Source organism: Pezoporus occidentalis, unplaced genomic scaffold, assembly GCF_034315485.1.
Source record: "Pezoporus occidentalis ecotype Australia unplaced genomic scaffold, CSIRO_AGI_Poc_V1 ctg130, whole genome shotgun sequence".
NCBI lineage: Eukaryota > Metazoa > Chordata > Aves > Psittaciformes > Psittacidae > Pezoporus > Pezoporus occidentalis.
This window is the reverse complement of record NW_026913104.1, coordinates 677,762-692,630: the sequence shown is the minus strand read 5'-3', so window position 1 is coordinate 692,630 and position 14,869 is coordinate 677,762. Positions and strand designations below refer to the sequence as shown.

At 53.3% G+C, this 14,869-nt stretch overlaps 2 protein-coding genes and 1 long non-coding RNA gene across 4 annotated transcripts in view; 1 reads left to right on the top strand and 2 right to left on the bottom strand.

The window, feature by feature from the left end:
• Positions 1–14,869, bottom strand: part of SIDT2 (SID1 transmembrane family member 2) — a 553,125-nt gene that overhangs the window by 171,129 nt on the left and 367,127 nt on the right. The window lies entirely within an intron of this gene.
• PAFAH1B2 (platelet activating factor acetylhydrolase 1b catalytic subunit 2) overlaps positions 1–14,869 on the bottom strand; it is a 497,498-nt gene that overhangs the window by 163,459 nt on the left and 319,170 nt on the right. The window lies entirely within an intron of this gene.
• On the top strand, positions 8,637–14,129 carry LOC134158528 (uncharacterized). Of its 2 annotated transcripts, none has more exons than XR_009962806.1 (4): positions 8,637–8,867; positions 10,360–10,537; positions 10,749–11,881; positions 13,318–14,129. It is a non-coding gene; the product is annotated as an uncharacterized LOC134158528 (long non-coding RNA). The 2 variants fall into 2 exon arrangements; XR_009962805.1 differs by having other exon boundaries at positions 8,641–8,867; positions 11,343–11,881; positions 13,424–14,129.

The following is a 14,869-nucleotide window of genomic DNA, read 5'->3' as shown; positions in this document are numbered from 1 at the left end:
TTGGGGGGAGCCTGGGACATGAGGCACAACAAACCTCAGGTTTCATTGCCTATGTGATGCAGCGTAGGGTGAAAGGGAGAGAGGTGGAAAGAACGTGGAAGGAAAGCTATTTGATTCCAGCGCAAAAGTATCCACTTTAAATACCCTTTTTATTAAATTATCTGCATAGTAATGCTAATAATAGATCTTGTTGGCAGTTCTAATGAGGCTGGAGAATATAAAGTTTCCAATAAAGTTAATTGTTGCCTTTAATACCCTCATCCATTTATACATGGTAAATCTTTAAAGAAAAAGCACTCATTTCTTTCCCATTAAATGCTGAGGGCTGGTCCATCCTCTGACGGGACAAAACCATCAAGCTGCCACTGGGAAAACCTCTGCCAGGGTGTGAGGACCCAGGGGCAGGAGGAGAAGGGGTTTTCTGTCTTTGGGGCACTGCCTTGGATTCCTGCTGCAGGCAGTGTGTTCACCCTGTGAAATTCCCAAGGGATGGATGGAGACAAGTGATCCTTTCCATTTAAAACTTTCTATCAGGAGGTAGCTAAAGCGAACAAACAGTACTGTTCAAAGAAGAACCAGGACCTTGCTCAGGAGCCAAACAGTGGGAGTTGACCTGAAACGGAACAAACACGAGCAAACCCCTGCGTGCTCCCGCTGCTGCCTGCGGTCGGGGCTGCCGCTCGGGTCCGGGGCTCTTCCCATGGGATCCCGCTCCCTGCTCCGCCGCCGGCAGCGGGTAATGCACGGGGGACGCTGCCATCGGCTGCTCCTAACAGGTGGCTGGATAATTAAGTGTGCTTTATGCACTGTTTTGCTCAGTGTAATTGCAGATTCCATATAAATAATTCACATGGAATTATTATACCGAGGACATCACCCGCCTCCTCATAATTTGCTTAACTGAAATAGGCTCTTTCATCACCAGCGGTGATTTGCTTTAAGGCCGTGTACACGCCGTCCCTTACAGGCTGCCTTCGGTGCAGATCGCTGTAAATTTAATTAAGGATTGTTTGTCCACTGCACAGTGGGAAGGGGTAAGGGAGCTGGACCAGCGCTCCAGGGGCAGGGAATGGGGGCAATAGCCTGATGCCTCGGGAAGAAGGGGGTTGTTACTGTGAACAATAAGCTAATGATAGTGACCAGCTGATGAGCTCATACACTGTGCCACGGGCCAGAGTGACAAGGAGCAGGGAAGTCTCCATGGGGCATCCCTTCCTCCCGAGTGTCCCATGCAACCTTTGCATGAGGCTTTTTCTTCTTCCCAGTGAGATGCCACCGAGGTTATTGTGACACACAGTGGGGTTTTGGTGAGTGGTGCTGGCACATAGCCTCCAACTCCATCATGGCCCAGCATGGGATGCAGGACGGCACAGCTGCCTTACCATAAAACACTCCTAGGGCCGTCCAGGGGACTTCCTGGCTGGCGTAAGACTTAAGGACGGTGCTCTCACATGAGCATATAAGGGAAGGGCTGGGTGCGAACTCAGGGATGTGCATTGCTACCGCATTCCTTCTCCCAGTGCCACCCAGGGATGCTGACCCATCTCATCCTGCTTCCTCGCAGCTCCATACACCGCGGCCAGGGGGCTGCAGAGGGGTCCAGCTGCCCTCGAATGAAACACCAACAAGAGCTCGCCCCTTCCGTCCGGGGAGCTGAAATCGCTCAATCAACATTAATTAGGAAGGAGGCATCACAACAGCCCCGGGCTGCAGATCGCATAATTATCCCCATCTTACCATCAGGAAGTTCCAGCATGGCAAGAATTAGCGACCTTTCCAAGGTCACGCAGCGTGGCAGTGACAGAGATGGATTTGGAGCCCAGGAGGGGGCTTCCACAACCCTCCCGCTCTTTATTTTCTATCGCATTTAAAAATAAACCACTGTTATTAAATATAATACCCATCATAGATTTTAGACTTGAACTGCTTCCAGAGATGCTAAATGATAAATATAGCTATTATCAGAATAAGCACTCAGAGAAATTGATAGCTAGCATTTGTTTAATGAGTGTGTGTACAAACACACGCGGAGGCACGCATGTGCTGAGCGGGGAGACCTTCCGTTCCACATTTAGAAGGAGAGCTTCTTGTCTAAGAGGGAACTAGCAGCTTGCGGGGCTGAACATCCCAGGAGACACGGTCCGGGGATTAAGCAGCGCTTGGCACCCACATCAGTGGATCCCGCACCGCTCCAGGGCTGGGAGGGAATCCCCCTGTGTTAGGGATGTGCTCCACGAGCAGGGGAAACGTAACGTCCATGCACAGACCCCAGGGTTGTGGGAGCAGGATCTGGCCCCCTTTAGCGTGATGCTGCCTTTGCTTCTGCTCTGGATGGAGGGCCTGGAGCCCAGTGCACCCCTACGCATGCAGGCACACGGCTCAGAGCCTCAGCAGAGGCAGCGTTAAATCCTGTCATGCAAAAGGTCACAGCGAGACCCAGCAAATGCCCCGTTTAACAACGGGGAGAAATATTTTTCTCGGTGACCTTTGAGGATGAGGTTTAATTGCGCTCTGCAGTCATTCACGGGGCGCTGCTGCAGCCGTGCAGGCAAATGATGAGGGCTTGAAGGGTCGTTAAAGCGGGACTCTCCGCTTTGCTGGGTTAGTTTCCCTGTGCCGCTGTCCCCAGAGCTGCTGCTGTGACCAAGGCAGTGGTGCTGCAGTGAGGGAGGTGGGATGGAGAGGCCTGATGCTGGGTGTGGGATGAGGGGGTGCTTTGCGTCAGTGCAGTTATAGCCTCTCTGCATGCCGAATGCAGGAGCTGGGGTCCATGGGTTACAGCAACACCCCAGGGTGTAAGGCAAGGAATGGGCTCCCAGCTTGTTTGGAGATGAAGCTCAGAAAGAGCACCTGGTGGGGAGCAGCAGCTGCTGCCCATTATGGGGAGCCTTTAAGATGGTGCAGCCCAGGGCAGCCTACTCCTGGAGGAGATGGGTGTGCTGAGAGGAGCAGGAGTGCTTTCTGCAGGGCTCACCTAGGTCCTGGAGGCAGAAAGCACAGAGAGGGGCACCTTTGCCAGCAGAGAAGGGTCCGGGGGTGCTCTCAATGCCTGTTTGGAAAGCATATATATGAGGTATGTGTGGTGTTTTCTGTCTTTTTAGCCCGGTGTGTGTCAATCACTGCAACTTATTCCTGTGGTGCTGCTTCTGCTGCTCATGGGGATGCTTGCTCGAGGCTCCTGCAGCAATGTAGCCGCTGTCCCTTCTCCCAGATCCCTCATCCCTGGCAGCCCTATGCCATGGAGCCAGGGTCGTCTGCAGCAATCAACGGGTTAAAGCTTTCCTGGTCCCTGTCCTGGGGCAGCTCTGTGAAATGGACGCAGGATTTGCAGGTGGTGTAGGTGAAAAAGTTAATGATGATAATTGAGGGCTAATTATCTGCTGCTGGCAACCGCTGCCAGGCATCATGGATGCTACAGAAGGAGAGGCCAAGCATGGGTCCTCCTTCCAAGAATGGCTGCACTTAGCGATGCTCCAGTGAGTGACTGAGCCTGTGAGCAGCTTCCCTCCAGGCCTGCTCAGTAACTCGTTCTGCTGGAAATGCCCTAGGCTAGGATCATTTCAGGATGCTGAGCACCCTTAGACCCTGTGAGTTTGGGGGGAAGTTTTGGGACTGAACGCTTCTTTGAAGTGCGTTGTGGTTCAGGTTGGATGTGGATGGACAACGGGAGCTCATGAAACCTCACATTGTGGCCATGAATGGCACCACTTCCTGCAGGATTAGGACGCTTCACTAATCAGCATAGTGCTCCTTTGCTGAAGGGATGCAATTGCATTGTGCTGGATGGGAAGCTGGTGGCACAAGGGGTGCCTGTGCTGGCAGGTCAGTGCCCCATCTGCTGTCCATACCCCTCCCTGCCCTGCTTTATTTATTTATGTTTTAGCAGAAGTGTAATACAAATAAAGCGCCGCTATAAAGATGTCAGGAAAAGTTCAAACCTATTCATTATCCATTTCGCTTAGGTTAAAATTTCCATCAAGGCTGCTTGGTTTTGACTTGAGTCGCTTTCCTTTTAATGAGCTTGATATAGAAGGTAAAAGATGCTAATTCATCCTTACATCTCTATCATCTCCCAGCTTCTGCTATATAAAGCATCAAGGTCGCATTCTGGGGAAATGTCTTTTTACCAAAGGTGCCATAATAATAATGAAGAAGCAATTTGTTTCAGCAAACTGCCTACAGTAATGAAGCTTAATTATAACCGTGTTATTAATACTGCTGCTTAAGGTAATTCACTTCTGAGCGGGGCGCAGAACAGTAAACTATAATTTAAACAAGAATCGAGACCTAATTTAAATCACCAGATCTGCTGTGGGGAAAGGCAAACAGAACGCTGTGCCAGAGCGCTCCCAGCTCTGCTTTCCAGGCTCTCATTTCCAGCCAGGTCCTTCCTCCCCAGGGTCAGCTGCTCCCCTCACCCCGAGGCCGCTGCACTTCGGATGCTCTTCCCTTTCTTTTCCAGGCCTCTGCTTCCCCCTTCCTCCATAACGAGCTGTGCCGTGAGCCCTGACATCCTCCTTCCCCCGGTCCCTCATTAGCTCTGGTTCTTCCTGCGCTCCCTCACCTCAAAGCCTCCTCTCCACTCCCACTCCCTCCAGCAGCATCTCCGCTTCAATGCGGTTACGCTGGCTCTGCGGAGCCAAATGACAGGAGGTGAGATTTCTGCTTTGCCAGTAATAATGTTCCCTTCAAGCCCCGCGTGGGTAGGAAGAGGAGTAAGGAGCCGCAGCGTCCTCTGTCCCTTCCCATTCCTCCTCAGGGCTCGCTGTCAAAGCTGTGTGTCCAAATCCTGGCGTGCAGAATCCATTCACCCGCACAGGGTTCAGGCAGCTCAGTTTGCTCAGCGATTACACCCCAGCTCACCCTTGTCACTGCCAGGGCTCAGCATCCTGACAGGGAAGAGGAGGAGGAGGAGGAGGGCCGGGGGAGAAGTAAATAGGTGGAGTGTTTCTTCTTGGAAAGGGGAAAAAAAGCCTCCATCACTGTTCCACTTCACTGCAGCCTCCCGCAGGCTGTTTCATCTCATATTATCTAAGCTCCAAGGGGGTGTCCAATTTGAGGAACAATAACTATAAAGTCATTTGCAGTCCCCCGCTGCGGCACAGCACATGATAGCCTGTGTAAAGCAGCAAACAGCCTTGATGGCCCCTTCTGCCGCGCCGGGCTCGGGCAGCGGTGAGCCGCTGGCGAGCTAAACCGGCTCCTCGGTGGTGAGGGGCTCTGCTGGGGAGCTGGTGCTCATCTCATGATGGGAGCAGCCCAAGGGCAAGGCTGGAGCCCACCGCATCCCTGCGGGAAGATCAGCGGGGCCAGTGCTGATGGCTCTTTACCCCCTGCAAGCTGCAGACCTGCTCCGCACCAGCTCCTCCCGCTTCCATCCGAGCAGCTCTGAGAGGTCACTGCGGCCGCGGTGAGCTCAAGCTGATCCTGCTTGTGGAGCTGGATCTAGAGCAGGAAATGGGGGATATGTGATAGGTTGCTGTCCTGCCTTCGCAATGGGCTGGAGGGCTTCCTGCTCCTTGCCTGGAGTGGTGCTGGGGGCACCCCAGGAGGTGGTGTGTGCCTTGATGGCTGTGGGGCAGTGGCAATGGGAGCTCTCTGGGCACTGGGATGCAGGTCTGCTCCAGCTGAACCAGACCTACCGTCTGGGTGCAAATATCCCCCCAAGGAAAGCTCTTCCCCCTCTTCTCTGCAGCACGGACTGACTCATCTTGCTGTTTTCAGCCTTCTTGTTTCCATTATTTCCATTGGAAATAACACCTGCCTGAGGCTGGAGCTCAGCCTTGCTCCTCCATCTCTGCAGGCAGATGTGGCTCAATCAGGGGCAGTCACTAGACTTTTCCTATGTTAAACGTGGAGTAAACATCTTCCAGCCTGAAAGCTGGACCTGTATCCCCAGGATGTTTCCTTTTGGTCACAGTGCACCCAACAAATCTTTTCTCCTGTATCCTCAGAGATGCACTCAGCTCTGCTTTGCCTCTCCAGCCTTGCTCAGCTTGGTTCCCCCTGCTCACAGGGGGCTGTGTTAGAGACCCAGCAGCACACGCTGCGACATCCCTGCTCCTGCTGGGCCGCTCTGGGTCCCGCAGCACTGGTGAGCCGTGCTGGCTCATCCCACTGCCTGCTCTGATGGCACACTTCATAGCTGCGCTCCTGAACTACAGCCTTAATCCCTGATAAGAGACTTGATCTCAGCGGGAAAGAGTCAACTGGCAAATGCTGTGAGTGATATAAAGCAGCCCGGCGGGGCTGAATGCATTACCTGGAGGTTATTTTAAGAAAAACAGGGAAGAGAAAAATAGAGGAAAAAAACAGCAGGAAAAATGGAGGTGAATCCCTGGTACTGAGCTTCCCTGTGCACGTGTGTCACCTTGCCAAGCACTGGGGCTTCCCAAGCCCTCCTCACGCTAATGCTCCAGGTAAGAGCCAAGCCCAGCGCAGGTCTGGGAGACGGTGGAGGCTGAGGTGGAATAGACTGGAGCTTCCCTCCGTCTCACTGTGCAGCTCAGCTGCTGCGGGCCCTTTGAGAAGGTGCTGCAGAGCCCAAGCTGAAGCCCTCATGGACCACAGCAAGATGCTTCCTGTGCTGTCCTTTTGCCTCGCTTGTGCTGTCCCTGGGCAGAGGGGTTTGTGATGCTCATGTGAGGTCAGGCACTGGCTTTCCTTTCTTTTCCTGGTGGCAAAGGGTTCCCCAGGCTGGGAACAGGATTGGATGCAGAGTTCTGCGCTCCCAGCATCACTCCTCTGCTGAGCGGCTGCAAGACCAGGGCATCAGCGAGCACCATCCTTCTGGGAGGTGGACCAAGATGGATATCAGGAGAGAGAAAATAATGGATTCACCTGGTAAATGGGATTGAGGAAAAGCCTTTCTGCAGAAATACACTTGCTAGGCCTGCTTAAAGAATAAATTGAGTCAAAATGAGGAACTCCGTGACAATTTATACGGATGTTGTACATGATTCAATACTGGGGGAGAAAGATGAACCTATTACAGTAATTAACTTATTGCACATCAAAGCAAATGTGCTAAAGAGGCTTTTCTGTGCAGCGGATCTATTCAGCGGAGGAAGAAAAGGGAGCGACAGGGCTACATGAGGATGGTGGGCAGAGCATCCTCCTCTATCCAGAGCGGGTCCGGCTAGCCTGGATCTAATTTAAGAGAGTTTGAGATGGGGAGAAAAAGTACTCAGCAGGGACTGTGGGAAGAGCAGAAGTTTTAATTGGATTTTATCTATGAGTTAATCAGGAAGTATTTTGGTGACAATTAGGTCAAAGCCTCTGGCATGTCTGTGAAGCAGCCATCTATCATTAGCCCTACCTGGGCTCACAGAGTGATATTTATGGGTTTCCAACTGGTGAAAAAGCCCTTCTAAGAAATTAAGGTGAAAAGCACGGTGGTGTCCGTGGGGGGACGGCTGTCAGCTGTGATTGATGGCTGGCAGCGGGCAAGAGCAGATGTTTACTGGGTCCAGCATGGCTTGCAAACCTTGGTGCGTCAGCAGCAGCTGCTCCTGCAGTGAGTGGATGTGAGGGGTTGTCCCATAGGGCTGAGCTGGGAGTGCTGGGGCTGCCGGGGGGCTCCAGGGCATGGCTGACCTGGGTGTGAGGTTCCACAGCCAGATGGCAGCAGGAGCATTGACTGGCCCTGTGGGAGCTGCTCCTGGGGCCTGTGGAGCTGGACTCGTTGGGGCTGCAGTGAGCACATGGAGCACATGTGCACAGAGACCAGTCTGAAAGAGTCAGCTCTGCCCAAACGTGTTTAAGCCCTTGAAGCTCAGTCAGGTGCCCGATGCTGTTCTTGAATGGGATAGAAAAGGGAGCAGTGGAGGGGGTTGCACACATCTCTTTCGGGCTGGGGCTTGGCCAAAGCTCAGCATGGATGGGACAAATGGTGCCCATCAGATCTGTGCAGGACAGAGCAGCAGCCTTGGAGGAAAAAGCCATTTCAGCATCCTTCAGTTTTATTTTCCTTTTGAGAATGCAGGTCCATCCCAACTGCCCTGACCTGTTAGGAAGGGACCAAGCCAAATGATGTCTGAAAGTCTGAGGAGTTAAACCACCAGGTAAAACCTGTACTTTTCAATTCTGGAAATGTGGATAAAGAGAAGGAAGCTCATTTATTGCAAAGAAGTGAAAGACTCGAAAAGCAGCTACAAAGCATTTCTTCACTTGTGGAGATGAAATGCTTCAGCTGGTGCTCTTGGGCTGTGTTTGCTGACTCTGCTTTGCTGCCTCATTTGCTGCCATTTTCTGGATCTCAAACTTTTGGTTCAGTTTGAGGTGGACCTGATTATTTTTAATCTCCCCAGTTCTCGGCACAGAGGGGAATTGTTTCCCTCCCCGCTCAGGTTTGCGAGTGAATCCTCCATCGCCGGAGTTCACGGATCAAAAGTCAGGGTCTGCTGACCTGCGGGTCACCCTTCAAGGCGTGTTTGCTCATTCGGGCTGCATCGGAGGCTGTGGATTGAGTAAGAGGTCAGGGTTTTCCCTCGGGAGCCAGGCAGAAAGGCTGTTAAGTTGGTTTTATTAGCGGAGACCTTCAGAGAGATGCACAGACCAAAGCAGAGGAGGCACTGCAGGATGTTTTTACTCCTAAGGCTTTCTGAGCAGGAAAGCGGCACCCATGGAAAGGAGCCTCATTTGTTTTCTCCTACATAGCTCTGATAGAAGAGAAACGAATCGGAATTGGGCATCTCGTTAACCATTTGCTTTCCCCCTTGCGGCTCGGGGAAGGACATGGTGTGCCGGAGCAGAACCTCAGGGGCACAGAGGGAGCAATCACACTGAAATAGAGGTGAGGTGAGGCTTTGCTCGCGGGCGCCTTTGAGTGGAGCCTGTGGACCTCGGATGCGAGTGTTGGCACTCGGGTAGCCGGAGGGGTCCTCGCTAAAACAAGCACTTGTCTGTTTCCCTGAGCCCTTCCCTTTAATGAGCTGCGGTGCAAGCTGTTCAGAAGTAGATGCACAGGGCACGTCTCTGCTCCAGGTTAAGTGGTAATTACTTCTAATTAGGAGCCACTAAATATTTTATATGCTTTGGACTACCACAAGTGACCAGCGGAAACGCAGGAGGGCTGCAGAGCATGTGCAAGTCCGCAGTGCAGCCTCCCCATAGGGTCCCGTTAGGGCCACCTCAGCCCCGCACTAGGGATGCAAAACAGGATGAGAACTTCCCCTTGCGTCTTGCAGCGTGGGCATGGGCGGGTAATTCCAACCCCTTGGCCTCTTTTCTGTTGCAAAATGAGGGCAGCAGCAGCTGCAGGGATGCATAGGAGCACACCTATGGAATTCTCCCATCCTCTAGTTCCTCCACCGCCCGCCCTGGCAGGGAGCAGGTTTCGCAGCCGCAGCTTTGCCTTTTATTACTCTTCTGTTCTGTAATAAACAGCAGTGGGGATCCGTGGTTATTTAAACACCCCGTGCTTCTGAAGCCTGACTTGGGCGGCGTTTTTCCACAGCATATGTTGGGATTTCTTTGCAGGGAGCGCAGCCGCGCTCCAGTCAGCATTTGGCTTCCCTGAGCCACAGACTGCGGCGCTAATTAGGGGAGGGTTCCCCTTGCTCTCCGGGGGAGGCCAAGCACAGCAATTAGCATTTTGCAGAGATCCCGGAATAGCCGTGGCAGAGCTCAGCCTGGGGGAGGATGAAGGGGAAGGAGCAGGAGCCTTCATCTCGGGTGGAGATGGCCTGGTCTGTTGTGTGCTGGATGCAGGGCGGCTGTGCCTGCTGCTGCCTTCACACTCGCAGCCCTCCACAGCAACACATGCCCCTCCAAAGGGAGATGAGCAATTCCATAGCAAAGCTTTGGAGCTACATTACTCAACATGGGGTGGGTGACCTTCATCATATGCCCTCGGGCACTAGCCTGCAGTAAGCTTCCAATGCTTGTGCACGCTGGGTTTGCGCGAAGGGCGCCAGCGATGTCCTCGTGTATTTGTGCAGTGCGCGATGCAAAGCCGGGATTATAGAATGAAAATGAACTTTCTCCTCCTCCGAGGTGGTGGGGCACAGAGCACCCTAACCCCGGCCATTTCCCTTACTATTTGTGCCTGCACAGCCAAACGGCAGCAGGGAGCAGAGCTGTGGTTGTGGATCCTGCTCCCCGAGCAGAGCCAGCCCTGCTTCAGAGGATGTCTGCAAGCTGCTCCCTAACTTTGTTTAGATCTCTCTACATTAATTGCAAGGAGAAGGGCTCCAAAGTTCAGACTGGGAGAGGGGGATCTTTGATGTAGAAGGCTGTTGTCTTTGAATAAAGCTTTATATTATTATGTAAAGCATAAAGGGCAGTAGTTAGAATTCTGTGCTGATTAATGTAATAACTCTGTCTTTCCGGGCTCTTCCCCCTCCTTTCTGTAACGAGTGAGGGGGAGGAAGACTGGCTTCAGAAATGAACCTTTTTCTCCCAGCCTCATGGTGCAGGACTTCTCACGGAAGGAAGGAGGGGCTGACACCACTGGCCTGCAGCAGCAGGGGACATGGCAAGAGGCAGAGAAAGCAGCTCCATGAGGCTGGAGGGGGATTGGTACCCACCGCCCCAGGTAGGGTTGCACTGGTCCCTGGTGGTGCGTGCAGCGCATCCACCTCACAGCCCCCCTGTGCCCCCAATGACAGCTCTACACGGTGCTCTCCCCAGACCAGCGGCAATGCTGCTGCTGGAGGCACTGTGTGAGCAGCAAACCCTCCCTCCTGATCGATCGCAGACGTGGGGGGTCACCTAATTGGGCCCTGCTCACCGAGAGCTGACCCCAGAGCCCGGGCGCGGATCTCCGGATGTCTGCGAGATCATAAATCATGTTCCGAGCCCGACGCAGCCTCCTGCTCTCTGCTGCATCGATCCACTGCCGCCGCGCACCCCGCAGGAGGATGCAGGATGCTGCGGCGCCCGCCCGGCCCGGAGCAGGAGCTGCTCCTGGATGCCCTCGGGGTGTTCCACTTTGCGAGGCAATAGTTTGTTGGTTTAGGAATGACATTCGCTCGGGTTTGCCGCGTTGTTTGTTCTGGCCCTGGCTTCGGAAACGCTCCAAGGGTGTTGGCTAAACAGAAGCTAATTCATTGCTGGTGTTTGGCTTTGCCCAGCACAGGCTGGGGTAGGAGCCTCTTCTCCCCGTCCTGCCCAGTTCCCTGCTGGGGCTGCAGCTGCTTCTGCCTCACAGCTCACTCCCATTCTTCACCGCCACAACCTGAGCCCCCATGTTTGTGCTCAGCCTGGTCTCCAGGCAGGACTGAAAAGCCCGATTTAACAAGAAAAAGCTGTTCCAAATGTAATTCCTTCATACATGCACGGCTATGGTGTGCATCCCTTGTGGGAATTTTGCTAAAGCAGCCTCTTTCTGCCCTCTCCAGATGAGCAGAGCTCGGATCTGTTCTTCTCACACCTTCCTGCCTGAGGTTATGCGTATGGAGGACAGCTGGGAGCAGTCCCCATCATCCAACCCTGTGCCCGCATCCTGCTTCAGGAGCAGCAGGAGGAGCCCTCCTGGTATGGAGGTGCTTGGACCAGGCTTTCCCAGCAGGGTCCCACCTTCATAAACCTAGATGGTGTATGGGGGGGGGGGGGCTGTTGTCTGGGACCCCCTTTCCTCCTGGAGCCTATCCTGTATCCAACCCGCTCGCTGTTTGTCCTTGGACCTTGCTCAAGAGGCTGCGTGCTCCCTCGGATGCACCCAGAAGGGATGTTGGGAGAACAGGAATAATCACCACAGAGCCAAGGTAAAAACACAATAATCAAAGACCAGTCCTAAAAACTCTGCTTTAATCTTTGTGCTTCCAGACCCAGCCTCCCTTTCATCTAGGACTCTGCTGTTCTCTTCTTACTCCGTGCTCAGAGAAACCACAGGGCTGGGAGAGGGGAAGAAAAAAGACGAGATTAAACTAATGAGCAGGTAAGCAGGTTGATTATTGTGTCTGATCCTTCCTTCCTTCCTGTTAATTTCTCTGAACCAATTTGGGAGGCAGAGCCCAGGCTAACTTTGCAACAGGCTGTTGTGGCCATTTCCTTCCCTACACCCTTTATCCTAACGATATTCAGGTCTGATTTGCAGAGCTGCTTTAAGGATGCATCAGCCAAGCTGGGCTGTCTGATGATGACAGCATTTGCTGCTTTGGGCTTCTGGTGATTATATATGTGTTATGGCATAATAGTGCAATATACAAGTGGGAGAAATGGATGAGCATCCTCCAGCCTGTTGCTGAAAGCCATCCTGAGACTCATAAAAAGGTCAAGGTTAGGAATCTCTGCACTAGGCCTGTGAGTCTCTGCAGGACGTGGATGTGTCCTGCATCCAACAGGGGCACAAAGTAGTTTAAACTGGAAATGTGGAAACGGGTGGGAGAGGAAGGTCGAATCCTTGGGGTGCTGAGCCAGCTTCGGCTCAAAACCCTGGGCTTTCTGCAAGTGTTCTGAGTGTTTCTGGCTGTTCCCAGCTCCTGGTGTGCAGGGAGCAGGGTGATGCTGTGTGTGCTGCTGCTCTGGGCACACAGGGCTGCAGCCCTGGGTCTCACTTTCCCACGGGGACAGAGGCCACGTCGATGCCATTAGGAAGAGCCACATCCTGGATCCCACATGTCATTAATCCAGCCAGTGAGTAGCCAAATGCGGGAGGTGATCGATCAAGCCTCGGTGGAAGTGTTCTGTGCCCGGGGCTGGGCTGCTGCCAGGCGGGAATGCTGCAGGAAGGGAGGACAGCCTGCATGGTGTGTGTGTGTGTGGTGTGTGTGTGGGGTGGAGAAGTGAGCTCTGCATCCCTGGCTCATCTCAATGAGCAGTTTATCAGGGAGGAGGGTGCTCCAGCAGCTGCGGCTGATAAACCTTCAGTTTAGTAGCTGTGGACTGGGAATGGGAAGCAGCCTGGAGAAGGAGCCCCGGCCCGATGACCCCTTGTCATGGGTGGTACTGGGGGGGTGTGTGTGTGTGTGTGTCACACTTTGCTCAGCTCCCAGGCTCAGGACATCCTTTTCCTTCCCAAACTTCTAATGATGTTTGTTCCAAAGCCGATTTCCTGCTTTGTTTCCATCTGCAGCCTCCTTTCAATCTAATTAGTGCCTTGTTGATAGTTCCTTGGATTCTGGTGATGGAGTCTGGGTGACCCCTGAGTTTGAGGTCCATCTCTCAGACTCCTGTAAGGAGCTGCCTGATGCATCCCCTCATTTCGCCTTTGCTTGCCGGAGCTGCCTGCCCCGCTCTGAAGTGTTGGTGCTGTCTCCAAAATAGAAAGCTTTTCAATTAAGAAACCTACTTTTTTAGGGCTCATTAAAAAGAGAGAGAGAGAAGAGAGGGGTTTTCTTCTTTGTAATTATTATTAATGGCCTTTCTTCTTAGCAGAGGTTTGTTAGCTCTGGAGGAAGGAGAACGCTGGCAGGCTCCTGCACAGGGGGACTGTAACTGGAAGTGACGGAGAATGATGTCTCCTACATTATTTCATTAGCAGCAGAAGACATCTGAAGGAATACGTGCTGGGGATGTGGCCGGGTGAGATTCCCACCTCATCTCTGCGGACAAGCGCTGTTCCATTGCCGTAGGAAGCCTTTTGTCCCCTGCAGCCCTGCAAGCACAAGGCAAACTCCCAGTAACCGAATGGAGCACACCCAGGGCAGGCAGTCGGGGGCTCACTGGAGTCTGCACCGTGCAAAGCACACTCCAGCTCCTCCATACCCTGCCCTGGCCTCCCCCCTTCCCCTGCACATCAAAGCATCCTAGCACAGCACCGTACATGACCCACTTTTGTACCCAGAGCATCTGCTCCTGTTTGAAAGCTCCTAATGCCGCAGTAATCCCAGATGATCAAAGACTCCCACATCCACCCACAGGTACCACACAAACAAGCAGGAGCCCGGAGCACGGCTGATGGACGAGGTGCTGTGGGCACAGACCCGTACAGTGCATCCCTTCCCGGAGCGCCACTGGCTCCGAGCTCTGCTGGAGCAGAAAATGGGACACGTCCCTGGAAGCCTGGTCTTGGCCTCGCTGGGAAATTCAAGCTGAGCAGGACGCCTGTGTCTGCCAAACAAGGGAAGCTCCGCTGTCCTTTGCAATACAGGAATGGCTGAACTGAGAAAGCTGGATCTTTGTGGAACGCGAGGAGCAGCACATCTGCATCATCATTCCCTGCTCCGTTGGACAGTGGTGCGTCAAACCCCTGCAAATGCTGAAGGTTGGGGCCTCCCCCTGCCCCTACCCTGGCTGCTGTGCTTGTTGTCCAGGAAATCCAGGTTCATGCTCTCTGCAAACCACTTCTGCTGCTGAGGAGTGCCTGCTGCAAGTGATGGCCTGAGAACTACTTCACTGGTCTATTTCTGTGATGGCTCTGATGAATGCTAAGGTTTTGGAGAAGGATGGAGAGGCCTTTCCGTGACCCCACCAAACTCTGTTACTCTTCAGGGACAGGCAAGCCACCACATTGATGATGACTGATGGCCAAGGCTTTACATCATAACCATTGCCTCCCCGTTCACACTAATTGTCCTCCTCACCACTCCTGCAGAGTGACAAATGACATGGATTTAACGGAGATGGGATTCCCCTGGCACCCCCCTCTAAGCCATGAATGAGGATGTAGGCAGGACAGGGCACACGGGGAGCAGCCTCCAAAAGAGACATTCCCCTCTCTACCTGTGTCATCCCTAACAGTCAGCCCAGACCGATTTTTCCCCCAGGCGTATTTCCTCAGCTAAAGCCGCTTTGTTTCCTGTAGTAGCAGCAGTAGAGTCATTTCTCATGTTCAAAGAGTGCATTTTGGTTTGGGTCTCTTGCAGACGGGTGCCTCTTTGCGCTGCCACGGCACAGCCAGCCCCATGGCAGCTCCCAAGCAGTGTTCTTGGCAGAGTTGGGCAATGGGGAAGGATGGCAGAGGTGGGAAGCAGAGCGGTGGATT